Consider the following 27,714-nt stretch of genomic DNA (forward strand, 5'->3'; position numbering starts at 1 on the left):
CGTTCGGTGACACAGGTGAATCAGCGGGGGATTCAAAAATTACTGAAAGAAATGTCTCCCTTAAAAAATAAGGGGGAGAGGAATGATGGATGATTTTTTTTAAAGTGTCGGAGTTTTCATCGTAGCGAATGAATGGTATCTTATTTTTTCCGAAAGTGAAAACTGTTATTTTGCCTAAGCGCAGAATAGAATCAAAACAGGGCGCTCTATAATTTCCTGCGTTAGCAACAAAACTCAGTTTTAATTCAGATTTTAGGATAAATACAAACATGCAAGGCAAATAAAAATAATTTCTCTCTTCTTATATATAAATATATGTGTGTACACCCACACTGGGTCGTTCAAAAGGGTGCGTAAAATCTAAACAAAAGAAACAAACTAGCAAAAGAAAAATTAAGATCCCCCAAAAAACTGAAAGCTTTGAGATTTTATATTACGCAGAAATTGGCGTTTTTTAACGCTTTGTGTGTTACCTTTATTTATTAAATATCATGTTCTTCGAATTTAAACCATAAAATTCTTTTCAATAGCAATATCACAAAATATTTAAAAACAGCTTACCTTTAGAATTTCCGATACACAGTCTCTCTCGCTGGAAATGAAAACGATTTTTTTTTCCCGTACAGTGTTGCTATTGCACTTTTTGAAATCGTTGAGTTTGTTAATCAAAAATTCGTTATTTTTTACAAAAAAAGAAACAGGTAATGAAACAAATTCCAAATTTAGGCTTCCAGACGTCCAAATTCGAGTGGAGGATTACGTTGCTCAAAATTTGCTGTGTCTAAGGCACCGTTGTTTTTTCGCAATGCGAGAAATATGTATACAATCATGCAGATTCTTCAGTATTTAATTTCTTTAAATACAATGCAGGGCTCTAATATTTGGTGGCAACAATTTGACAAGTTTAACGCCGTTTTATAGTGGACGAGACGACTCAAAATGGCAATACGAAATTAATCGCCCTTATAGGTAAATTGCCCCTTTGGGCTAATAAAACAACAGCCATTACTAAAGACAATATAAATATTATAAACTATTTGAATATATCTAATACCAAAATCCGAATTAATTTCTGTGCAAGCTTTACAAACAATATATTGTGTAGAATTCCTTGAAGTTCTTGCAGTTAAAATTTCATAGTGAGAAATTCCCACGTTTTGCTTAGTAACTTAAGAATTCTGAGAAGGAAAATCAGGGAGAAATGAAAAAAGATGAGCAACGCAGTTCCTTGCGCGATATTAGATCGTATCACATGATTCCTGATTGACTACAAATTTCTCTCGAGTATCAAATCACAGCTTAAAGCTGCATGCAACTGATCTGATCAATAACCATGGTCTAGAATTTTAATAATGTGCTTAAAACTTCTCTTCCCTGTTTCAATTCGAGAAGAAGCGAATTTTCTCAAATTAAAGCAATTTTGGGTATTAGCTACAAGGACGATTTTGAAGCAAAACTAAAGGAAACAGAGAAAAAAAATAATTGGAGAAACTTGTTTCTGTGTCCAAAATGCAAGGAATTCAATTTTGTCCAAAATCAAGGAATGTTGCCTATAATTTTCCTTTACAATTAATGAATAATAGTTTCATTAATATTATTATTGTTGTTGACTAATGCTCACTTGTCTGACTATACGTCAGACAAGCCCACGAAATTCCTCGTGGCAAGAAGCGCAAGATTACGACTGTCGTTGGCAACAGCCTTGAGCATCTTACAGGTGACAGTTACAGGTTACTTAGCTGCAATTTTGATGGAGAGCACCCCGAGGTAACGGGTCTGAGAGTCTTCTACCCCATTTCCCCTACCACCAGCCTCTCGAAAGAACTTTCGGCTCGCCGCATATTTGGAGTGCCCCTATGCCGCATCATGTCTTCTCCGGTATTCGAAACCGGACCTTTCGACATGGCAGTCAGTAACGCTAACCGCTATACCTATTGGGCGGCTATTAATATTAATAGTTTTATAATTACATTTAGAACCTAAGGCAGAAATCTATTGAACTAATTTAATAATTTTCAATTATTAGATTAAGCATCCTCGAAAATAACAAAATCCTTGCGGATAATATGCATATAGCATATTTGCTCTTTGTGAAGCGATTAATTGTGTTCATTTTATGTTTTCTAAACAAATGTTCATTAGATGTTCAACTAGATTCACTTTCAGGTAAGACGAAACAAGAATTTAATAATGCAAAATTTAAAATATAATCGTTACAAAATAAAAATGCTCAGAATATACGTAGACGAACAAAATAAAATCTACTAAAAAAATTCCTCCAAATATGATAGAAATCAATCCATTAAAGTAAAAAAGGTAATATAATTAAAGCAAGAATAGTTAACGCAAGAATAATTAAAGCAAGAATTTAATACTGACATGCTCAACAAAGGGTTTCAAATGTTTCTGCAATTCCTTTTCTTAAATAAAGGCGTAACTTTTTAAATCAAATTAATTATTATAAATTAAAAAAATACACATATAAAATATATGTATAAAATGGTTTACGAGATTAAAGGCAAAAGGAGACATATTAGAAAAATTCCACTTGCATACAAAAATAATTTTTTTGACCGGGTGACCCAAAAGTGCGTTAACATTTCGAAATTCAATAATTTTACGGATTAATGTAGGTAAAGAGGTAAAAATTGACACATATGCTTAAAATGACATGGGGTTTTTATAGGGGAGGTGAGAACATGGCGCTGGGCAGCAGAATGTCAGTGACGCCACATGAGAATCATACGTGAAATGAGTTGTAGGAAGAGAGGGAATCAGTCCATTCATGACTTTGTCACTTTCTATCCTCATCGCCTCCCGGTGGTAGTCACGGTGTGATGTGGATTTATTACGTGAGTCGTGATCGGACCCGTTTTCTTCGAAGAAATGCTTGGTTCTGCTACTCAAACTCCCAGTGTGATGGGTGCGAGGTACGTACGCTGATATGTTACAGAATCGCATCATCCTAGGTCTGGCTAATAAACACCTTTTGGAAGGTATGACTTTTATGCAGGAGGCGCTTCACCCCATATTGCTATACGTGTGAAAGATCTCTTGCCCCCACCGTTTAGTGAGGATCGCGTGCTAAGCCGCCACTTCTGTCATGCTTGGCCTCTCAGATCCCCAGATCTTAATTCGTGCGATTATTGGTTGTGGGGTTACCTGAAATCACAACTTGTACCGCAGTCGTTCGATCTGACTAGTGATGCTAAAAGACAACATCCAGTGGCAATTTCTATCTACAGATATGTTGTACAGTGCTGTTCACAGCATCGCCCCCCCCCGTTTAGAGGTATTGTTGATGAATGACTGCCAACATGTTGAACATTTGTTATAAAGAACATGATGTTTGCTAAAAATAAAATGTTATGTTAATTATTGCTTTTGTTATCATATGAAGCGCCATCTGTTGACCGTTTTAAGCACGTTTTAGCTGTTTATAAAACCCCATGACTTTTCAAGCACATGTACCGGTTTTTATCTCTTTACCTACACTATTCAGTGAACTGTTGCATTTTCAGATGTTAACGGACTTTTGGGTCACCAGGTATATAATATTGCTTATCTAGATAAGAAGGGATAAGACAACACGGTTATTTATCTAAGGTAATGGATGCCTTTGTTAAGGAGTTTCTAAGGGAAATGACTCATATTCATATTATTCATAAAAATACACGAAAAAACCTAATACTACGATTTTGATATTTTACATACATGCTGAAATAGCTTTTCCAGAACCAGAAGTAGCGTAATTTTACTCAGAATAAACATTATATGTTGTACATTATAAGCCTTGAATTATTTGATATAATTATATTTATTATATTCTAGAATATATTTATTATTAATATATTATTATTAATAATAATATTAATGGACTGGAATTAATATTATTATTATTTAATTAATATTTATTATTATTCATTACTATATTATTTTATTAATCATATTTATTATTATTTATTACATTCTAGAATATATTTATTATTTATTATATTCTAGATATTATAAATTGTAATTAAAATGATTTGTGCAAAGGCTAATTCAAACTGAATTACCCAGTGCAGGCGGCAAGGACGCTTCTTTGCTTATTGCCCCACGGGGTTCCCCCTTCTACTTACTTAATTGCTTAAAGTAGAGTGCAATGAAGGAAACCACTGGCGGTACATTACTTAAGAGCTACCGCTATCTCATTAAATAAAGGTGATTTAAATAATAAAATGTTAATTCAATGTCTGTGCACAACATTTCTTGTGTAGATCTTTCCATCATTTTAAAGCTCGCCTTGCAGAGGACCATCCATTATTTTTAATTTTACGTCCGTTCTTTCACGAACTCTTGAACAAGCAACATAAAGTTGACCGTGTCCAAATGCAGGCTCAGGTAAAAAAATGCCTTAAGCGCTTGGCCCTGGGACTTATTGATGGTCATAGCAAAGGCAAGTTTTACAGGAAATTGTCTGCATTTCAATCCTGTGCCGTGGCAACTTCACCCCATTGGCTAGCACAGTTACGCAAGCGACCAATAAACTATCGGCGACAAACAGACACTTAAGCCGCATATAATAAAGATATTTATTTATTTCATTTTATTTGTTTCCTCATCGTTGCCGGTTGTATATTTCCGAATTCTATTATACATAGTTGTTAAATTTATTTACTAAATGTTAAATGTACGTACTCTTGCATTTTTAATTTTTTCGGCCTAGCTTTCTCATAATATTCGTCACGCGCTGGACTGCACGGGGAATAAAACAATTTACAGTTACGCAGGCAACCAATAAACTATCGGCGACAAACATTTAAGCCGCATATATATAAGATATGTTGTACATTATAAGCCTCGAATTATTATTATACATTATATGATATACATTATATATATAAGCATTTTATACGCTGTAATTCAGGAATTTAATGAAGATCGTGGATTGAATTTTTTCCGCGAAGTACAGTGGAAACAGTTTCTGTTCCTTCTGGACAAAACGTTTGTATAGTGAAACCTTTTCCCAACTAAAGCATGAACTGAAAGCATTTATGAAAATGCAAAATCATATAACGGTGTTATCAACTCAATTGGTAACTGCAGATTAAACTAAGAAGGAAAAAAGGCGGAGTTAAAAAGAAGATGAAAGATCACCGATCGTCAGCTCTAATTTAGCCTTGGATTTTAGAAGTATCAGAAATCTGCTGAATCAGTAAAATTCAAGAAGCTAGATAACGGTTGCTGACTGTAGCTCTAACTGCTGAATTATCTGGATATTAACTAGATATTACTGGTTTCAGAAATAAGTTTACAATTTCATCGGAAATACGAATGGTAGACAGTTTTAGAATTGTAGCTAATTGTATATGCCCATAAGCACTTTTCTTATAAGCGAAAAGATGTTTAAAAATATTTCTCTGGATTTTTAAAAAGGGAAAATGCAGTAACTGCAAAGGAGTGGTAATGAATTGATTTTCTTATCTTTAATTTTGATCGGAAAACAAATCGGTTCGATTCAATGCATAGGTTACAAGAATAGCTTTTCTAATTGCTCAGGTTTTCCTTTTGAGTTTTTATTGTCCTTGACTACTCTTCCTCATTCGTCTGTACGATGTCCAGTGCAAAGTTCGGATAGTATGGATACTGATGAAAATTCATTGTCACTATACTATCTTTTTTTTTTTTTTTTTTAGCCCAAAGGGGTAATAGACCTAAAGGGCTATTAGTTAGAAAACGGCATTTTCGTTGTTTCACTTTTTAAACTGTTGCCATCAGATATTATAGCCATGTTATTATATTTAAAGAAACTAAATAATGAAGAATCTGCATATGAATGTTTCAGGCACTGTGAAAAAACAACGGTACCTAGAGCCATCAAATTTTGAATAACATAGTTCTCCAACCAAACATAGACACTTGGAAGCCCGAATTTTGAATTTCGAATTTGTTTTATTATCGATTTCAAATATCGTGATATCTTGTGGTGTAACAGGAATTTTTGACTAGATAAATAAATAAATACTTTTAATATCAATTGAATGAAAAAAAAAATCGATGAAATTTGTTTTGCATAAAATCAGAAAAAGGTAACACATTAATTCCTGTGATGAGGAGGGGACCAAGACTCTGAATGTTCTTTAATTATAAAATATCGTACCCTTATTTGTACATTAAGATATCTTCTGATAACTTGACTCTTTTTTTATTACGATTTTTATCGAACGACAAGCAGTAGCACATTGCACCATTTTTTATGGGATCTTCTCTGTACTTTGGAGTTCAACAACTCTTCCCTATGCTCTTCTTACATACCATTTATAGTAAAAAAGAAAAAAAAAAGGAGAATAAGGAGTAAAAAACTTCCAGCACGCGACTAACTCGCGACCCGCACCCTGCACGAAAAAAAAAAAAAAAAAACTGCCCTATTTTTTTACTTTTATCGATGCAGTTTTTGGCGGGCAAGTTCTCCCCATCACACTTCACCCCCGCCTTAGGGTGCCATAAATTTACTTACACTCTATTGTTTGCCGGACTTAAGGGAAAGACGTAGGGGGACCAGAATCTAGTTCAAAGTTATTAATATGAGACTCGTGAAGGGCAACGTACTTAAATCTTGGTTTCCGGAGGGGGCAATGCGAATACACGGTGCTGTACTATATGTACCAATCCTGCGGAAGAATATACAAAGGTGATGCATGCTGTTTGAAGAAGCATGGTTGCCCACGCTGTTTGAGACACATCTGGTCTCGTGAGTTTTTCCCGCACTGGAGATCAAAATTTCCCTGGTAGGGATTTTTTATTTCAGCATCGCAAAGTTTTGTACCTGTGATGCACATGCACTTGTGGATACATTGTGAATAAAATTTTATACATGATATTTTTATATCTTGGTTTCAAAAATTAATAGTTATAATATATAAAAATGTAATTTGGAATTTTATAGATTTTAGACCAGACTGAAACAGATTCATTTAATGGAATATAATAATCCAAAGAGGTTTAATTTCGAACGGTGATAATGAAGTTCCAGTAGGAAATAACTAAAACAGAATACACATTAAAAAAAAGAACTAATTTTATAATCTAAAAATCTAATCTAAAAAGAACTAAATTTATAATCAGCAGAAAATTTTGCAGTCTCATGTTCAACAACAACAACAAAAATCTGAAAGGTTTGCGCTGGAGGATTAAAAGTCCCCCCCCCGTAGTGTGTTGCCATTGCTCGCTTTTAAATTGTTGAATTTTTTTAACCAAAAATTCGTTAAAGTTTTACACAATAGGAAACAGATAATAAAAACAAATTCCAAATTCCAAATGCCCATATTCAGATGGAAACGTACGTTATTCAAAGTTGTGGATGGCTCTAGGTACCGTTGTAGTATCACAATACGAGAAACATACATACATTTATACAGTTGATTTTTCATTATTTAATTTCTTTAAATATAATACAGGGCGATAATATTTGGTGGCAATAATTTGAAAAACGAATCGGATATGTATAGTGAACGAACGCAAAGTGCCAAAACGAAAATAATAGCCTTTCAGGGCAAATTGCTCCTTTGGACTAAAAAGAAGTCTCATATTTGGAAAAATACTATTCAGCTCCTCATCAGAATATTTTAGACATTTCATTTGCCTGCAAGATTTATTACGATTTGAGTGAAAGAGATGCTGAAATGAAAGAAATGGAGTTTTGTTTTATAAATTCATAAACTTAAGTTTCGGAGCCAAGTTCCGGCACCTTTCAGTTTTTGAGATAAATCATAAAATCACAGCTCAACGTAACGGCAGTTAAAAAGTAAAATAAACGAGAAAAAAATCTGAACGCTTTCAGAATTATATTGCATCCGAAAGGGCTTTTTTTTAACATTTTGTGTTTTATCTTTATTTATGAAATACCATTTTTGCACTTAAATCATAAAATTCAATTCAACAGTAATATCGCAAAATAAAATATTTGAAAAAGGGCATATCTTTAGAATTTCCAATAATCCGTCTCGCGCGCTGGAGATAGTTTTGTTTTCCCCCATTAAGTGCTGCCAAATACTTGCTTTGAAATTATTCAGTTTCTTAATCAAAAATTCATTAAAGTTTTCCCAAATATGAAGTAGGTAATAAAACAATGTCCAAATTCCCAATTTGGGCTTCCAGATGTCCATATTCGAATGGAAGACTACGTTATTCAGAATCTGATGTCTCTAGGTACTGTTTTTTTTTTTTTTTTTCGCAATGCGAGAAACATACGTACATTCCTGCATATTTCTCATTATTTAATTTCTTTAAATATAATACAGGTCTCCAATATTTGGTGGCAACAATTTGAAAAGTGAAACGCCGTTTTAGAGTGGACAATGCAAAATGCCAAAACGAAATTAATAGCTCTTCTGGGAAAATTGCCCCTTTGCGCTCAAAATGAAAGAAAGACATGTTTTTAAAGTAAAAGTACCAGCTTGTAAATTCAAATAACAATTTTTTGATATGCATTTAATTTACATATTTGAAAGGAATACTTTTTTTTCATCAACTATTACATAAAGAGGAAAGCTGTTAAAATATTCTGAATTCTCCTTTTTCGGCAAAATGAAAGAAAAAAGAATTACATTTTAATAATTTATATTTGGATTCACTTTTGGGATATAAATTGTACTTAGATATTAATAATTTCATAATGGGACATTTTTAGGATATAATTTATAATTACACTTTAATAATTTAAATTAGTGGACACTTTTGGGCTATAATTTGTTCTTACATTTTAATAATTTATATTGGGGGGACACTTTTGGGATATAATTTATAATTACATTAAAATAATTTACTTTAGGGGACACTTTTGGGATATAATTTATAATTACATTTTAATAATTTATATTAGGGGGACAGTTTCGCGATATAATTTATAATTTAATTAAAATAATTTACACTTTTGGGATATAATTTGTGCTTAAATTTTAATAATTTTAATTAGGGGGCACTTTTGGGATAGAATTTGTAATTACTGAAAATATGTTTTTGAGGAAGGGAAGGAGGAGAAAGGCAAAGAAAATGCTTATTTTATGTTCAGTTTAAATTTTTGCTTGGAAAAACCTCTTAAAAATAGAAAAATAATTAACAATTTTTAAACTCACAAATCAAACTGGTATCATAGTAGTCATAAAAAACCTTTCGCTGCAAATAATCTTTCTCTTTGTTTTTAATACAAAAGACAATCGTAATTTTTTACCTTGCTGACTAATAAAAATTCGAAAAGAGCGAAGCATGAGGACCTTGCACCGCAGGGAAAAACGCGCATCTTTTAAGACGAAATTAGGGAAAACGTCTCACCTGGCTTTGGCCATGTGCCATCGCACGAGGTTCTGGAATGAGTGACACACTTTTGGGAAAACCGTAAGAGTATTCTATTGGGAGTGTAAGAACGAAAGCAAATTTGGACCATGATTCCAAGCTTTTCACGGTTGAGGGTCGAAAAACTTTCTTTGAAACAGAGTGATAACATGAACTTATTCCTAGCGAATAGAAGCAAATTCAGGTTTCTTTTAACAATTATTTTAGAATTGCAGTTTTAGAACAGATTCTACTGTCAGAATAGTGATTCATGAAACGTATGCGAAGCATTTCGTAGCTGAGCTCTTAATAAAAGTACAGATTATTCCTTTTAAATTAAATATTAAATTCTTAAAGATAATTCAATTTATTTCTCTTTAACCAAACTTAGAAAATCCAAAACTTTCTTTTTAAGAAATAAATTGAGGCAAACTACTTGTTGAAAAATAAATTACAGTACAACTCGCTTATAACGAGCGCTGATTTAACGAGAACCCGGATTTAACGAGGAAATCGGAAATTGTTGGGTTATAGGAGCTAAGTTTAAATACTAAGTCTATAGGAGCATAACCCGCTTTTAACGAACAAACCCCGTTTCTGGCGAGCAATATTTTTGTGGTTCATATAAATTTGTGCTGATTTCCATCTCTCCAGCTCAGATAATGCTTTCTTGAAAAAATTCCTTTAACATTCCGAAGTCAAACGAAAGTTAGTGATGAGTTATTTAGTTACTGTGTTAGTGGTTTTGAGTTCGCAGAAAAATTCAACCTTTTTTCTATGCCAGGGATGCAAATGACGATCTTTTCCAGGCCATAAATCTTCTCCGAAGAACAATAACACAAGAAAGAGACAATAAGACAGTTCAAAGCAAATTAACCGACTTTTTTTGCACTGTACAGAAATAAAAACTAAGTAGAGTAAGTGTATATTATATAATGAGTATGTATGAATTTTTATGACTTTTTCACACACCCTTTTTTTAAAAGCACTCGGTTATTGCGAGCAAACATCATCGAGCTCAACTATTCGCGCTCGTTATAAGCGAGTTCGACGCTATTTACTTTGGAAAATGTGCCCTTATTATTAAAATTATAAGCATACGCCGCTTCATACATAAAATACCACACAGTGAAGAAAACTTTTCAAATGAGGCAAAATTTGGAAAATGGGTAAAGAAGAATGCTCAGAAAAATTAATTAATTTGATCTTGAACAATGCATGAATATATGAAAAGCTTTTGCAACCCTGGCGCAGTTCTTGATGTTGTTAAATACTATCTCCAAAATTTTGTCGCCATTAAATTCAACAATCCAGTGAGGTCACACTGGTTGCACCGGTTTTGGTGCTAGTCCATGTTCCCAGTGGCTGAAATAGTGACTTCAATAACCAGAACGGCAAACATTTTGGGTCAGAAAGGCAACCATTTTAGGTAAATCAATCGTTATCTTAGAACAGCATTTATTCAATGAGCGCTTGAATTCTGCCTCGGAATACTGTAGACCGTACGGGTTGATCGAAATTTTCAGAGACAGAGGAATGGACAGCATTCACCTTCACAAAATCCCCAAAAACCACATCCCAAAAAATTTTGATTAGCAGAAAAAACTGCATACAAGCTGAAAACCTTTTTAAGGATATGCATTGGTGTTAGCTATGCTTGCTTATGTATTATTCTACTGCAAAATACTGCAAAAGTCAGCCAACTCTTTATAGGCCTATAATTAATCCTATACTAAATTTTAAGCCCTTAGATACTTGTCGGAACAAGAAATATGAAAAATCAAGAATGCCCTCGCCAGGGATTTGAACTCTGGACCTCCTGACTGCCACCCAGATCTGTTTACAATTACACCACGAGGGCAAGTGGAAAGGGAGGTGGAAATTCTTTACTTTCTCCTCCACTTAAAGACTTAAAGAGGTACTGAGCAAGAGAAAACTCAATACCGGCATCATCAAACTGATTTATTAAATCAATTACATATTAATTTACTAAAAATTTAATTTTTTTAGCTCGAGAGTCATTTGTAGAATCGTTAGATACTTGACACAACAAGAAACGAAAAATTAACAATGCCATCACCAGGATTCTAAATTCGGTCTACCCTACAGCCAGCCTTTTACACCCAGTTTCATAACAAAGGCACGCGGAAACGAAGAGAAATTATTCTTTTTACATACTTGCCATTTCGAAAACATTATGGGTGGCTTTCCGAAGCGTTTCCTTTATCTCAGTCTTCTTATCTTTATCTTAATCTTTATTTTAACAGAGAAAACAGCAAGGAAAAATTAGTTAATTTTTTTTAACCTTTAAAAATGTATGGACATGGTGGAACGTTACCTGAACAGACTAACCTTTTCCTTTTAAGATATTTTCAAATGTTAATTCTGACCAGAAATTATAAAAATTTGCACAGTTGGTTTTTTAGACATATGCTGAAATGTGCTTTGAGCTGTGCCAAAACTTTCAAGACACTCTAAATTCTGTGAGATACAGTGTATTATTTTAGAATAAATATTTGAATAACAAATTAGATTTATTTCAAAACGAAATTTCTAATTGTATTACATTAGATATTTCTTCATGGAAAGCAAAATAAGTTGTCTGTTTTTAGGAAGTAGACTTCAGTGAAATTGTTTGTCTGCTTATGAATGTTTTCATTATTAGATGTATTGTTGAATTATATATAGCTTTCCCCAATAATATTTTTCTTTGCCCACAGAACATGTATTTACTGCCATATTCTAAAATAAAGTAATTAAATTTAAGTAAAAAGGAATAACAAATTATTTCTTTCACTCGAGGTAATGGTTTGATTATTATTCTTCACACGAGACATATTTTTTCAAATTATAAGAGACATATTTTCTCAAAATATATGAGATATATTTTGTCAAATTGTATTATTGCAGTCCAAAATATCCATTGTAGTCCAAAAAGTCTCAAAATATATTATCCTCATATGAGACATATTTTCTCAAAACCTGCTTTACAAAATATTTTTTTACGATAAATACGCTAATTACTTTTATTTAAAAAGTAGTCAACATATTTCAGCCATGTTTGAAAGTCTACTTTTTAAATCAGTCTAATAATATAAATAAACATAATTCATTTTCAACCTTTGATTTGTAAATCTGACAAAATAAATTAAACATCGCTTCGACAGCTTGTTTCTATCTACTGTTTTTAAACAATTTGTTTTGATTATTCTTCTGAGGATTACGCTAAAATCACGCTTCTTTGTATTATAAGAAATAAAAGGCGTGGTGAAATGATTAAAATTCTCACCGTTTCAACAAATTTTAATTTACTCAGCATGAATATGCCAGTAAAATCTATTAAAACAGCTACCTTCTTTCAAATAATACCAGCTTTGATTGATTTCGTTGTACTTGATTGATAGTGTTTTCGACAACACGAAGACAATAGCGTAGTTTATGATCTAAAGTAAAGGGAGTCACCCAACTCTTAAACGAACCTTCATAAAGCGAGGATGAAGTCAAAGAACTTGAGGCCACGTACCTCAGGGAGAACTTGAACTTCTTTGATTGCTGCTGGATCTGTTAGCGAGCAGGACCTTGGCGGAGTTCAAAGCATGTTTTATCTATAATGCCATATCTTAACTTCGAAAAGAGGTATATTCCAGGTTTCTCTACAGGGTGGGGTAGGGGTTTTCTAGGTTAAATTTCCTGTAAGGGTACAACAGGTGAAAACAAAGTTCAAATTAGGTCGTCGAGAGAGCGTTCTATTTTGAGGGACAAGGGTAACTATTGTGCTACACCTAACAATATGGAACCCCATCAGGCACTACGTAGTATCTGTTGCGGACATATGGTTCACGTGGAAAAAAAAAATCGTGTTTTGGAGCGTGCTGACACTAAATAATTATCTCTTTTGAATACATTCACGCGTTACAACTCCCTTTAAAGTACTTTCATCCATAAATTTAAACTACACTTAAAAATCAATCACTAAATGATTATGCCTTTTGAATACATTCACATGTTGCAGCTCACTTTAATTTCATCAGGAAATTCAAATTGTATGTAAAAATGAATCACTAAATGGTTAACCCTTTTGAATACATTCACATGTTGCAGCTCCGTTTAAAGTACTTTCATCAAGAAATTCAAACTGTATTTAAAAATCAATCACTAGATGATTATGCCTTTTGAATACATTCCCATGTAGCAGCTCACTTTAATTTCATCAAGAAATTAAAATTGTATGTAAATATAAATCACTAAATGGTTATCCCTTTTGAATACATTCACATGTTGCAGCTCCGTTTAAAGTACTTTCATCAAGAAATTCAAACTGTATTTAAAAATCAATCACTAGATGATTATGCCTTTTGAATACATTCCCATGTAGCAGCTCACTTTAATTTCATCAAGAAATTAAAATTGTATGTAAATATAAATCACTAAATGGTTATCCCTTTTGAATACATTCACATGTTGCAGCTCCGTTTAAAGTACTTTCATCAAGAAATTCAAACTGTGTTTAAAAATCAATCACTAAACGAGTGTGTTGCTGGCCATTACACCACGCAAGCATGCTAAGAAGGCGGGAGAAATACATTATAATATATATAATGTTGTATGATCTTAAATTCACTTAGTGCAAAATCGAGTTATTCTACTACTTGCGCAATTGCTGCAAAGTAAGTTATATATATATATATATATATATATATCCCCTAACCCAGCTTGAAAGTATTTACTCGGCATTTCTTTTCGCAATCACTGATCGTAGTCATACACTTCCAATAACAGAAGTCTTTTAAATGACAAATATACTCATGTTTTAAAAACGTCAATTTAGAAAGAAAAAAAAAAAAAAATTCCGCGAATAACAAAATTTTAACTGCGTATATAACAACAGTTTATATATGTAGTTAGTCTAATAATAAATATCTAACAATATTTAATAACGCATTATTGTTGCTCTAAAACAGGTTTTCTTAAACCTTTTTTAATCGCGACCCCTTTTTATCACTGAGATTCTTTCGCGACCCCCAGGACCCCATAATATTTACATAATTTCTAATTTTAAGACATAGAACAATATGAAAATTTTAAATAAGTAACAGGCGAAATGACAGCGTCACGTGCAAAGCAAGTAAAATGAACGTTTATATTATAAAAAGAAATGCGTCGAAACGTTTTCGTTTTTTCTGTGTCTATATTGTCTTATCTTTATCTATTTTCAGATACATTATATAAAAATATTTAGTAATTGTAAAACTATTATAATAAGTTAAAGAAATATCCAAAACTGCCAAAATTTTTGGCGACCCCCTGCTGCAGGTCCCGCAACTTTCTTGGGGGTCGCGACCAACTGTTTAAGAAACCTTGCTCTGAAAAGAGAAGGAATTACAAATCTATCACTATTGTTTATTCTACGTAGTTGCCGCTCTTGTTTGTATTTCCCGTGCTTTATTTTGATGGTTTTCATAGAAATGCTTTCATCGTTCCGCAATAAATAATATACGTTTTAGACAATAAATGGTTAATCAGTAGCTAAGTTAATGCAGATTTAATTGATTCTAGTTCTCTTTTTTGCTTAATTTTACTAGCAAACATCGTTTCATTAACAAGCCACTTGAATCAAATTTAATTTATCGTTTGTTTCTTGAAAAGAAAAATTCAAGTTAAAAAAAAAAAAAAAAACTACCATTTTTTTATGTTTTTTGATAGAATTTAGTTAAAGAGAGGAAAATTCAAGTTCTTTCAACTTTTTCAAAACAAAAGTTGAAGATGTAAAATATGTGGCTATATTTAGAATGACACATTGATGAAAGAAGCTAGCTTCTATTGAAACCGCCTAGAAAGAAAGACGATGAACTCTTGCCGCTATGGAAATTAAGTACGAACAATAGCGTGATTTATCTTTTTCAAATATTTATTCTTCGCTTCCTTAAAGTATTTTCGGATAATATAAAGAGAACAACAAAAAACATACATTCAAAAACATGCTTATACTATCTTCTCATCTGAGATAATTTTAAACACCGAATACTTTATTTATTGCTTCTCATTATAAACTCAATAGCTAAAATAAATAAAGAAAACTTTAAGAACTGCTATGATTTTGTGGTTCTTAGTTGGAAAAAAAAAGTATTTTAAGAATAGTTACAGAACATTTTACCTTAAATATTAACTTAAAGCACAAAAGGGCAATTTGAGAATATTGCAGAATATTATATATATTAAATGAGAATATTACAGAACCACTATCAATTCCGTTGCTCGCAATGGATATAAATTGCATACCTAAGGTATGAGAATAAAAGGCATCATGCTCATTCATGGGAGGAATTCCATCACTACTTTTGAGGGTACAAGAATTTCCATTAAGCGTAGAGCAATCGTCTGACAAGAATATTAACTAAATTATATCTCCACGAAGAAACAGAACAATGGAGGTACATTTGTTGTTGTTGACTAATGCTCACTTGTTTGACCTATAGTCAGCCCAAGCCCACGAAATTCCTCGTGGCTTAGATTACGGATGCCATTGGCCTTGAGGACCTTACAGGTGACAGCGTGACTCAGCTCAGTTCTGCCCCCAGTTTTGACGGAGAGCACCCTGTGGGAACGAGTCCGAGGGTCTCAGCCCCCCCTCTCTCCCTACCATCAACCTCTCGAGAGTACTTTCGGCTAGCCGCATATTTACAGTACCCCATACCGCACGGACGCTGTACATTTACAAACATTCTTGCCTTCTCAGGGATTCGAACCCGGGCCTTTCGGCACGGAAGTCAGCGACGCTAACCATTGTACCGGTTGGGCGGCATGGAGATGCATAAAAAAATTGAATAAAATATTAAGCCTATTTTTTATTTAATTCATAACTGCATTTTTATTTTAGAATGTTTTAATTCAAACAATGCGCTCAGGTTTGCATTTAGCGAAAAAAATATTGGGTTATAAATTTTCACTTGAACGTTATAATTTATACTATATAATATATAATAGTTTAATAATATATAACTTATAATACATAATAGATTTCTAATATACAATAGTTATAATTTTTACTTGCGGGTTATAATTTATACTATATATAATAGTTTAATAATGTAACAGCTATGATATATAATAGAGTTCTAATATATAATAGTTATAATTTTCACTTGAGGGTTATAATTTATGCTATATAATAGCTATAATATATAATAGATTTATAATATATAATTTTCACTTGAGGGTTATGCGTAAATTTTCATTTGAGGGTTATAAATTTTCACTCATTCATTTTTACTTAATCAAAAGAGTTTCTTGCAGTTCTTCTGTTTTAATGATAATCAACCTCCTCGTTTCTTCAAAAATTTACACGTATATAATTCTTTTTCTAAGAAAGAGCGGTAAAAAAGGTGCAATAATTCATCCATCAGTCCCCGTGGGAGTAAAAACGCATCTTTAACCAGTTTCCGCCCCGGAAGTGTATCCATCAGAGAAATACCGGCCAATAACACACTCTACACAAAAGCTGATCATTATCCCTCCAACTACCCCACATTTCATCTTCGAGGCATATAATTCGAATGAGGACACATAAAGTGAAACGGTAAGAGTAGTGGCCTCAATCGAACATAATGATGAGCGCTCATGGTGGCTCATCGCAGATGCGGAGGAGTTTAAATTGGACTCCTCTCATATTCTCGCTATCGCCGCTTCGTACTATGCTAATCGGGATCGGAAGGAAAATATATGCATAAAAAACACGACGATATAGGGAAATAAAAAAAAAAAAAAAATGTTTGGTGTGATCAGTAGGTAAGAAGGCCACGACCCGGAAGCAGAGTTGGGCGCTGTAAGCTTCCGGTGAAGTCCTTCTAGAAGGGACGATTTTTTTCTCCTCGTTTTTGCTTTCCTTTTTTTTTAACTTTTATTATTTTTTATTGTATATATCTATACCTATATGAAGAAACGGAAGCTTTATAAGGAAGGTAGGTAGGGATTTGGTGATCGGGGGAAGGGAATGGGCTCGAGACGACTCTTTTTTTTCCTGCCCTCCCCCTTCCTGAAGGCCGGGGGTTTCCGACCTCAAATATGGGCTCGGTCAAGTTCAGGGATAACTGCGAATACGGAAGAAGGGGGTTAGCTATATGATAGAGGTTTGATCTATTTCCTACGCTACGATGTAGATAAGCGATACGAGATATTTCAGCATTGGTTTAAATGCAGCGTATTAAGAAATAGGAATTATTTAGAATATACCGTAAACTGTTATAGGATTCCTCACTCTTTTTGGCTAAAGTGAATGTCGAGGAAGGTTAAGCGACTTATCGCTGAGTTGAAATAACTAAAGACGTAGACTCAAGAAGGGTTAACTACCCTTTATTTCACTCAAAGTAAGATGAGCAGTTGGCCCCTTTCTCGGGCTTACAACAAAGGCACCACTCGCGCTTAAACTCAGAATAAGAAATAAGAGCTAAATTATAATAGGCTAAGATAATTATAATTTAGCTCTTAATTAATATTTCACCGGCTAGTTTAAATTCAGGGCCAAGTACGTTAGATACTTGTGTTAGGTTGGCCTTTAATTTAAACTAGCAGGTGTAACAGCTGCAAGAGAGAAACATGCGCTTCTTAGAAATCCTAGCTCTCTCTCACGAAGTAAGTTGAACTTTCCTTAAATACTACTTCTAACTCAGTTGCATTCAACGCCATTCTGAAAACTCGTTCTGGTGGAGAGTTGCAAATAGAAACAAGAATCGATAGGAAAGCACTTTGAAATTAAATATCTGTTATAAAATTAAAATATACCTTACAAAGTTTTTTTAAAAAAAATTCCGCTTTGGTATGGTTGGATTCTTCCTTAAAATACTGATAGTTGTAAGTGATGGACGATAAACACGTTGATAAACTGTAAGGTCCCAGTCACATTATGTTTCGGTTACGCGGGACTTGACGTCGAAAGGGATAATTCTAAGAACCCGCACAATTCCGGGAAAAACACGTAGCTAGTTTACCATTCTCACTTACTACAGACGTGAACGCCAAACAGTAATCCATTATCGCTCAAATTGGGATCACGTGATCCTTCAGAAGCAGAACTTTCGTCTGATGGGTTGTCTCTACCCGGGATCCGAGACATTTTCAGTGAGGTTTGAAAAAATCTCGCGTAGCCGCAACATTATTTCCGTAGTTAGGCGGGACTTCGCTTCCAGCGGGGAATCATCCCATTCTAGGATTCATCCCTTTTAAACCACTGCTACCAGAACCTCGTTTCTCAGAAAAGTCCAGCCTAGCAGGGACTGTAGCCATATGTGGGTCCCAATTACATTTATGTTTCGGCTATGCGGGACTTGACGTCGAAAGGGACAATTCTCAGAACCCGCACAATTCCGGGAAACGCAGGTTATCCTAATATTAGTTGAAAAAACATTCGACAACGAGACGGAAAAAAGTCATTTTTTTTACTCGAAGAAGAGCGAAAAATGTTTGCTCTCCTGGATCAGATTTGCTCATTAATATCAACACGAAAAAAAAAAAAAAAAAAAAAAATTGGGGTGAGGTGGGGGCAGTTATTAATATTTAATTGTGTTTTAAGCAAAATGTAAGAAATGATTTTGGGTAGAGATAATATTCTTTTTTTCTCGTACCCATATCTTCGCAATAATTGCAAGGTCGTCCCGGAGTTCCTGTGTTCAATGTTTTTTCAATACAAAATGAAAACACAGCTTCACACAATAAAAATAAGTCAAAATTCAGATCACAGTTTCCAAAAATAATTCCGATGCACATGTTGCCCAAAAAATAAAATTCAAACTTTTTAAGGATCTTGAAGGATTTTCAAAACCACAGTCAGTTTTAAGCTTCGCCTCAAATAAAAATTTTTATATACATTTATGGGTATACTACAGAATTTCAATATATAAAAGCGAGAGCTAATATTTTATTTTCCTTTCATACCCTTAATAGAAGAAAAAATTTTTAAAATATTTATAAATTTTTATCATGATTATAAATGATGTAAACAATTTTTTTCCGTACGTGGCAATTTCTTGGATTGTGATAATCTCAGCGGATTTCTTTTTCTTAAGAAAAACTTGAAATCTTATTCAAAACTACGTCAGTTATCATTAATTAAAACTTTCTAATGGAAAGCGATTCATTAGGCTACTTCCGAAAAACCTGTTTACGATGTTCTGAAAAACCTACTCACTATTTCATATTTTGTAAAACTTTTAACGAATTTCTGATTAAGAAACTCAACGATTTCAAAGTGAGCAGTGGCAACACTAAAAAAAAGTTATTTCCAGCGCGCGAGACTGTGTATCGGAAATGCTAAAGATATGGTCTTTTAAAATTACTTTGTGATATTGCTGTTGAATTGAATTTTATGGTTTAAGTGCGAAAAACATGATATTTAATAAACAAAGGTAACACACAAAACGTTAAAAAAATGCCCCTTTGGGCGTAATATAAAATCGGAAAGTATTCAGTTTTTTTCCCCCTAAGTTGCCCATTTACTTTACGTAAAAAAAAAGATAGTGCTTGGCAAGAAAATTAAAGGGCGCTGCTATTACTTTGCACTTATTTAGGGTTTAAAACGGTAAAGATTCATGATTAGTTACTACAGCAACGTCGAAAAAGTTAACTCTAATCTGAAATTAGTAAACATGATAAAACTTCCAAAGTAATTCTGAAGGATATCTGAGATCGAACCATGATTGCAGAGCGACTAAGAAAGTTTTTTACGTTCATGGCGACCTTAGTTACACCTACAAAGTCACTAATGACATTCACTTCATTAGTAGTGCCTCAGTGAAGGATTAGCCAATAACGGAGCCGACAACTTCATGTCAAATTGTAGGCGCGGCACTTATTGAAACATATTGCACCTACATAGCAGACTAGAAAAGGAATTCGTGTAGGCTCAAAATCTACCTGTGGTAAGATCTGCAACGGCATGGCGTCATTTACTCTAAAATGAGTTATGTTTCATCTTCCATTCCCTCAATAATCGAAAGAAAGAAAACTTTGTGGCCACACCCTAAATAGCAGCCGATGCAAGCCTGTGCTATCCAGACCAAACTGTAGTACAAATACAACGGCTACGTACTGCGGGGGGAGGGGCAGTTCTATATCTCCCGTTCTACTAGGCCGATTGACGAAATTCAATTTGCATTTTTCATGTCATTCGCTGGAAAGCGTGACTACTGGGATATGTATTAGATTTACATATAGCATTGTTCTAATATAGGTATTCTGACACAAAATCGGACTTCTTCTGAAATGACTTGCCAATTTGTTTTTCATTTTTCGATCCTACGAGTAGTTTAAAAATAAGCTCTCAAAATTTTAGCTCCTCAATATTAATTGAATTTGGTATATATTTGTTATGTCTCCTTTTTTTAATAAATTTATTTGATTCTTCCTTTCACATTTCGTAATTTAGGTTCATTCCAAATAAAATTCGCCCATTTTTTATGATTTATTTTAAAAATTTGCATTTTTAAATAATTTTTATAAATTTTTGGAAAAACATTTTGAATTATAATCTATATTTGAATTATTTTTACCATCATCATAAAGTAGATGCATTTCTAAGCATACCTGGAAAAAATTAGAGTTTTTTTTCCATTTAAAATTTTCTAAGATATACATAAATTTATAGATTGCCTCGTTTTGAAATTCGGCATATTTGTTATAAGCGATAATAACGCCAAATGTAGTTTACTCACATTGTTAAAATTATTTGAAAGTATAAACAATGATTTATTTTTTTCCGCTCATATATAATGAAATAAAAGGAAAGAAGAATAGGTTGCCATAAATTAAGAAGTTTGCCAAGTGAATTATTTTTGGCGCGAACTTAAAAATATGCGCCAAGATACATTTTTGAATTTCTACGTAAATTTCGCACCAAATTTTACAAACTTTAATATTTATGCATAATTTGAGTCTTAGAATCGAAATATGGAAAATAATTAGCATGTCATTTCAGAAAAGTCCGATTTTGTGTCAAAATACCTATATTAGAATGATGCTATATATATTTCTAATATATATATATATATATATCTTAAGTCGCGCTCCGAGACATGAAAAACGCAATTTGAATTTCGGCAATTGGCTCTAGAGCGGAAGATATAGGAACTGTCTCATTTTTTGTCCAAAGGGGCTTTGTCTCTGAAGAAGTATTCTTTTCGTTTTGCGATTTTGCGTTGAAAACTTTAAAAGGCTGTATCACTTTTCAAATCGTTGCCACCAAATACTAACGCCCTATATTATATTTGAAGAAATTAAATAATGCAGAATCTGCCTAAATGTATGTATGTTTCTCGCATTGTGATAAAACAACGCTACCTGGAGCCATCCAATTTTGAATAACGTACGCCTCCACCGAATATGGACATCTGGAAGACCAAATTTGGAATGAATTTATTTTATTATCTATTTCATATTTTGTAAAGCATTTATAAGTTTTTTCATTAAGAAACTCAACGATTTCAAAGCGAGCAATGGCAACACAGTACGGGAAAAAAAAAAAAAAAATATCTTCAGCGCGAGAGACTGTATCGGAAATTCTAAAGATATGCGCTTTTAAATATTTTGTGATGCTACTGTTGAATTGAATTTTGTGGTTTAAATGTGAAGAATGTGGTACTTAATAAACAAAGGTAACACACAAAACGTTAAAAAAAAGCCCTTTTGGATGTAATATACAATCTGAGAGCTTTTTTTTTTTTTTTTTTTTTTTTTGCATGAGCTATGTTTTAGTTCAAATTTTCATCCACAGGTAGTGTTATCAAGATCACACAATTTGACAAAGTAAGAGTATACAAATTTATTAGCTGGAATCCATAAGCATATTACTGCGCGAAAGTAATGTGGCAATCTATTATGAACACTCACTCACCTGGGCGCCTATTGGATTTAAATGCGGGCATTTCGTAACATGAACGGTACATCGCCATCTATTGGCGAAAATCGAAACTAAAATATAATATAATATTGTACTCTCCTTAGGGGAAAAAAAAAAAAAAAAAAAAAAAAAAAAAATCTGCTGCTAAAGAACAAGCTGCGTTTTCACACTCCAGCTTTCTGATATTTATATAATTTTCTTTAAAACCACATTCAGGTTTTACGGACACTACAGGAATACGGACACTACAGGAATCGAAAGTTGTGACATCACTGTTCTTAAAATACCATGAAAATATGAATTTCATAAAATAGTTCAATCATGTCAAATTTACCGAAAAATGAATTTTTTAAAAATGAATTTTTCATCTGGTGTACCAGTTCACTCTCTAGAGCTATATGGATAAATTATTATCTAACAGCAATGAAGAACTCTGATTCCTTTTTATAGACGCATGTTCAATTTTCAGTCTTTAATCATTAAACAATAAGACAAAAGATGAATTTTATAAACCGGTTCAATCACCTCATATTTAGAGAAGAACAAATTTTTTTAAAATGCTTTTTTCATCTGGGAACCATTTCACTCGTTAGAAGTTATATGGATAAATCATTATCTACCAGCAATGATGAACTCTGATTTATTCCTTAATAGTCGCGTATTCAAATTTCAGTTTTTAATTATTAAATAATAAGACGAAGATACGTATTGAAAAAATCTGTTCAGTCATCTTATCTTTACCGAAAAATAAATTTTTTATCTGGTGAACCAGTTCCCTTGATAGAAGTTATATGGATAAAATATTATCTAGCAACAATAATGAACTCTGATTGTTCCTTCATAGTTGCATATTCAGTTTTCAGTCTTTAAATATTAAACAGTAAGACGAAATTATGAATTTCATAAACCGGTTCAGTCACCTCATATTTACCGAAAGCATTTTTCATCTGGTGAACCGCCAAGTCGCTGAACACTGGTAGTTCGGTCCGAGATTCAAATCCTGCGAACGGACTGGCTGCATGGGCGTTTTCGTCATGTGTAACGTGTATACGAGCCAGTTTCCCTTAGAAAATCCTCCACGAAGGCATCCCTCCGTTTAGGCAAATAGCCCTCGAGGCTTTGCCATAATCACATACACACACATCTGCTGAACCAGTTCACTCGCTGGACGTTATATTGATATATTATCTAGCAACAGTGATGAACTCTGATTCATTCCTCATTGATTTCTGATTGATTAATAGTTGCATATTCAAATTTCAGTCTTAAATTCTTAAACAATAAGACGAAAATATGAATGTCATAAATCGGTTTAGTCATCTCATATTTAACGAATTTAGTGAACCAGTTCACTTGATAGAAGTTATATGGATCAAATATTAGCTAGCAGCAATGATGAACTTTGATTGTTCCTTCATAGTTGCATATTCAGTTTTCGACCTTTAATCGTTAAACAATAAGACAGAAATATGAATTTCATAAACCGATTCAGTGATCTCATATTTAAAGAAGAATACCATTTTTAAAAATGCATTTTGCATCTGGGGCACCAGTTCACTCGCCGACGTTATATGAATAAATTATTATCTAGCAACAATGATTAACTCTGATTGATTTCTAATTGATTGATAGTCGCGTATTCAAATTTCAGTTTTTAATTATTAAAGATTAAAAATTGAATACGCGACTATAAAGGAATAATCAGAGTTCATCATTGCTGCTAGCTAATAATTTATTCATATAACTTCTATTAAGTGAATTGGTTCAACAGATGAAATATGCATTTTAAAAAATGTATTTTTCGGTAAAGATGAGATGACTGAACCGGTTTTTTATACACTCATGTCCATAAATTAAGGATAATTCGGAATCACGCGGAAATCGAACTCTGAAATTACACCTGTAAAATCACTACACACATCTTCAAGAATCACATGCAAATTTCAGGAAATAACCAGATGACACCGATGGTACGTCACAATGACGAGAGTGTAAGAGAGTGATATATAAGGAATACAGGCAAAGAAGTAAAATTATTCGCAGGCGCTTTATAAGCATTTCAGTGCAATAACCGAATAGTTATGACACAAAGGACGCATTTGGATGATTTTTTACCTGGTAGAATTATCGGCCGTTTGGAATGTGGACGTACCCAACTGGAAGTATCGGCAAACTTAATTGCCAAGATGGTGGTAATGTGAGTAGACGTTACAGCACAGGTCGCCCCAGAATTACAACGCCGAATGAGGACCGGTATTTGGCAATTACTGCCAAAAGAAACAGGCGGAGCACAGCCTCAGACCTGTCTCATCAGCTCTCTTCAGCCACTTGGTACGACAATTTCAAGGCAGACCGTGTACAGACGCTTAGGGCAGATTGGTCTATATGCTCGTAGACCTGTCAGATGCGTTCCACTTACTGCAACTCACTGTCGCCTGCGGTTAGCTTGGAGTAGAGAGCATGCATTGGGGACACCGCAACAGTGGGCTTGTGTGATGTTTTCCGACGAGTCCAGGTTTAGCTTGCAGTCTGATTCTCGCCGGACTTTCATATGGAGAGCTCCAGGTACCCGTTACCACCAAGAAAACATCATTGAACGACGCCGTTACGGTGTGCAGGAGTGCTTGTTTGGGGTGAAATTATTCTGGGTTCCAGAACTGACCTGCATGTTCAAATTGGAACCATGACAAGCCAAATCTATCGGGACGTCATTCTGGAACAACATGTACGTTTGTTTCGGGCCGCCATGGGCTCACAATTTGTGTTTATGTATGACAACGCCCGTCTTCACCGTGCAAACATAGTAAGCGAATGCCTTCAATTGGGGGATATTAGATATCACCCGTATGGACTCGCCAGCATTCTCACCGGACTTGAATCCAGTAGAGCACGTGTGGGACATGCTTGACCGACCAGTTGCAGCCCGTCAACCTCCTCCTACATGTCTACCGGAACTTCGGAGAGCATTGCTTTTTGAGTGGTGTAATATCCCCCAAGGTCAGATCGATAATTTGATACTCAGCATGCCTAGGCGTTGTACGGACTGTGTTGCATCCTCTGGGAGACATACAATGTATTAACAATCATACCAACCATGTAATATTGTTTTTTTGTAAATAGGTTTTTTTTTGTAATTTGCTCCAGGGAGAAAAAATCGCTAATTTTTTTAATAATATCAAACATATAGCATCTTTTTTTCCTCTTTACCTTTTGTTTAATAAATAAGCTTTACAAATAAGTCAAATTTGTTTTGCTTCTAACTCTTCCTTTGCCTGATTTTGCATTATCCTGAATTTATGGACATGAGTGTAAATGCATTTTTCATTTGGTAAATCAGTTCATTCGCTAGACGTTATATCAATAAATTACTATCAAGTAACAATGATGGATTCTCATTGTTTCCTTCATAGTCGCATATTCAGTTTTCAGTCTTTAATTATTAGACACCAAGACGTTAAATTAAGCAAAAATAAAACCTTGTGTTCGGCGTATATTTGAATCAAGACTCGATCTATTTCGAGGGTTAACAGATACAGGACCATCTTCATCACAAGCTCTTTTTCCAATCTACACCAGCACAACGTTGTTTATACTTAATTTTATGTTCTACTTAATAAAATTAATGTTCTATTTAAAGAATCAGAACACTGATTTTATTCGTGTTTCTCTTCTGTCTCATTAAGATGTTTTTATGCAATATAATTAATATTTAACAGCAACCGATATAAATACTATTACGGTACTATGATACGACTTTCATTACGTTTAATTTTGTAGCTAAAAAGTGATTTTTTTCCGTCAGAAATATTACATGTGATCTTACTCCTAATTTACGATATTTAAAGACATTTTCATTAACAAATGTGCAGCATTTGATTCAACAGAAATTTTATTAACGTATATTATTTATTTAATGTATCTGCGTATGAATGTTAATTGATGGAGGTCATTAATTATTTTATCAGGTCTTATATGAATTCAATAGTGCTTATCATATTTTCTTTAAGGAAGGTCTTGGATTTTTTAACGATATTCTGAAAATTATTTGTTTATTTATTAGAAAACATCAATTAAATTAATTAATCGTCTTGATTTTTGAAAAATATGTCTTTTTATAAACAGATGATTTTTTAAAATTACATATTTTTGATAAATCTGTATGCAGAAGTTAAGTCAGATCGTATATATATTTGAAATTTAAAAATACAGCAAATTGAAAAATTAGAATTTTTTTATGAAATATGAGATTATTAAGGTGATTTAGATGCATAAAAAATAATAAAGATGTTATTACCTCCAATTTAGAAAGGTACAGGAAACCACAAGATGCCTTTATCTTTGCTCATATAAAGAACTGCAATTCAAAACTATTTCTTTTCATTTCATGCTCTTAGATGTGAAGCATTTCATCAGATAAATGCTGTTAGAAAAGTAACTGCACTGCTTAGTGTGCCTCACATGGTAACAGCTCTAGAGGAAACAATAAAAATAAGAAATTACATATGAATGAATCGCAAAAAATTACAAGAAACTATAGAAGAGTAAAAGACTAGTTAACAATTTAATTAAGCTTAAAAGTTCTTCAAAGAGCACTTGCTCCATTTTTGGACATGATATATGTATTGACTGTACATCAATATTGCTTTTTAGCGATTAGGAACATAGATTAAATTATTAAAATTACTAAAAAAATAATTTACATTTTACAGTAAACTTGCATTCAAGATGTGTAAAAAAATCATGAATTGAATAATTATGTTTAACATGATTACATTAGTTCATCCATTTAAAAAATGTGATTTTCTAGTAATCTAGTAAGGCCTGTAAAATTGACCACATTTCTGCTACATTGCATTTACACTTATTTTCTCGAATTTCATTAGAGATATATCTCTCATTCTATTTAATACAGGTCTCACTTCGCAGCAAGGCAAAATACGTAAAACTCAAAACATCTTCATTAAAAATTGTAAAATACAGAAAACATAAACACCAGGTACAGCTAAAAGAGTTAAAATATATTTTTACAATTAAAATTGTAGAGATATTAGGTATATATTTAATGGTGCAGGAAAGATAAAGAACAGAAAACGCCTTCACCGGGAATCGAACCACGGACCACTGGAATACCGGCCCAGCGTGCAGAACCACTACACCACGACGGCACTAGGAAAGCGGGAGAAATACCTTATATACTCCCCTTTTTAAAGGGCAATTAGGGTTTTAGGGGACCTTGTCGCCAAATCCCTGGGTGTGGAGAATCATCACCCACAACCCTTTTAGTTCGGACGTCACTGTAGAGACATTAGGTATATTTTTGGATGCAGGAAAGATGAAAAATAGCAAACGCCTTCGCCGGGAATCGAACCACGGGCCTCTGGAATACCGGCCCAGCGTGCAGAACCACTACACCACGAAGGCACTAGGGAAGCGGGAGATATACCTTATAAAATTAGAATTTCTATGCAAAAACAAGCAATCGCCCAGCGAACAAGAAGGCAGATTTTTCGGCGCAC

The 27,714-nt window shown here is 33.5% G+C and overlaps 1 protein-coding gene across 2 annotated transcripts in view; it reads right to left on the reverse strand.

Moving 5' to 3' along the window:
* LOC118183158 (solute carrier organic anion transporter family member 74D-like) overlaps positions 1-27,714 on the reverse strand; it is a 501,251-nt gene that overhangs the window by 182,357 nt on the left and 291,180 nt on the right. For both annotated transcript variants that reach the window (XM_085823324.1, XM_085823325.1), the window contains exon 4: positions 26,493-26,668. The gene's annotated coding sequence lies outside the window, so the exon portion shown is untranslated. The remainder of the gene's footprint in view (positions 1-26,492; positions 26,669-27,714) is intronic.

The sequence above is a fragment of the Stegodyphus dumicola genome, chromosome 9 (genome assembly GCF_044657685.1).
Source record: "Stegodyphus dumicola isolate Sdum_Otavi_A_Nest chromosome 9, ASM4465768v1".
Classification (NCBI taxonomy): domain Eukaryota; kingdom Metazoa; phylum Arthropoda; class Arachnida; order Araneae; family Eresidae; genus Stegodyphus; species Stegodyphus dumicola.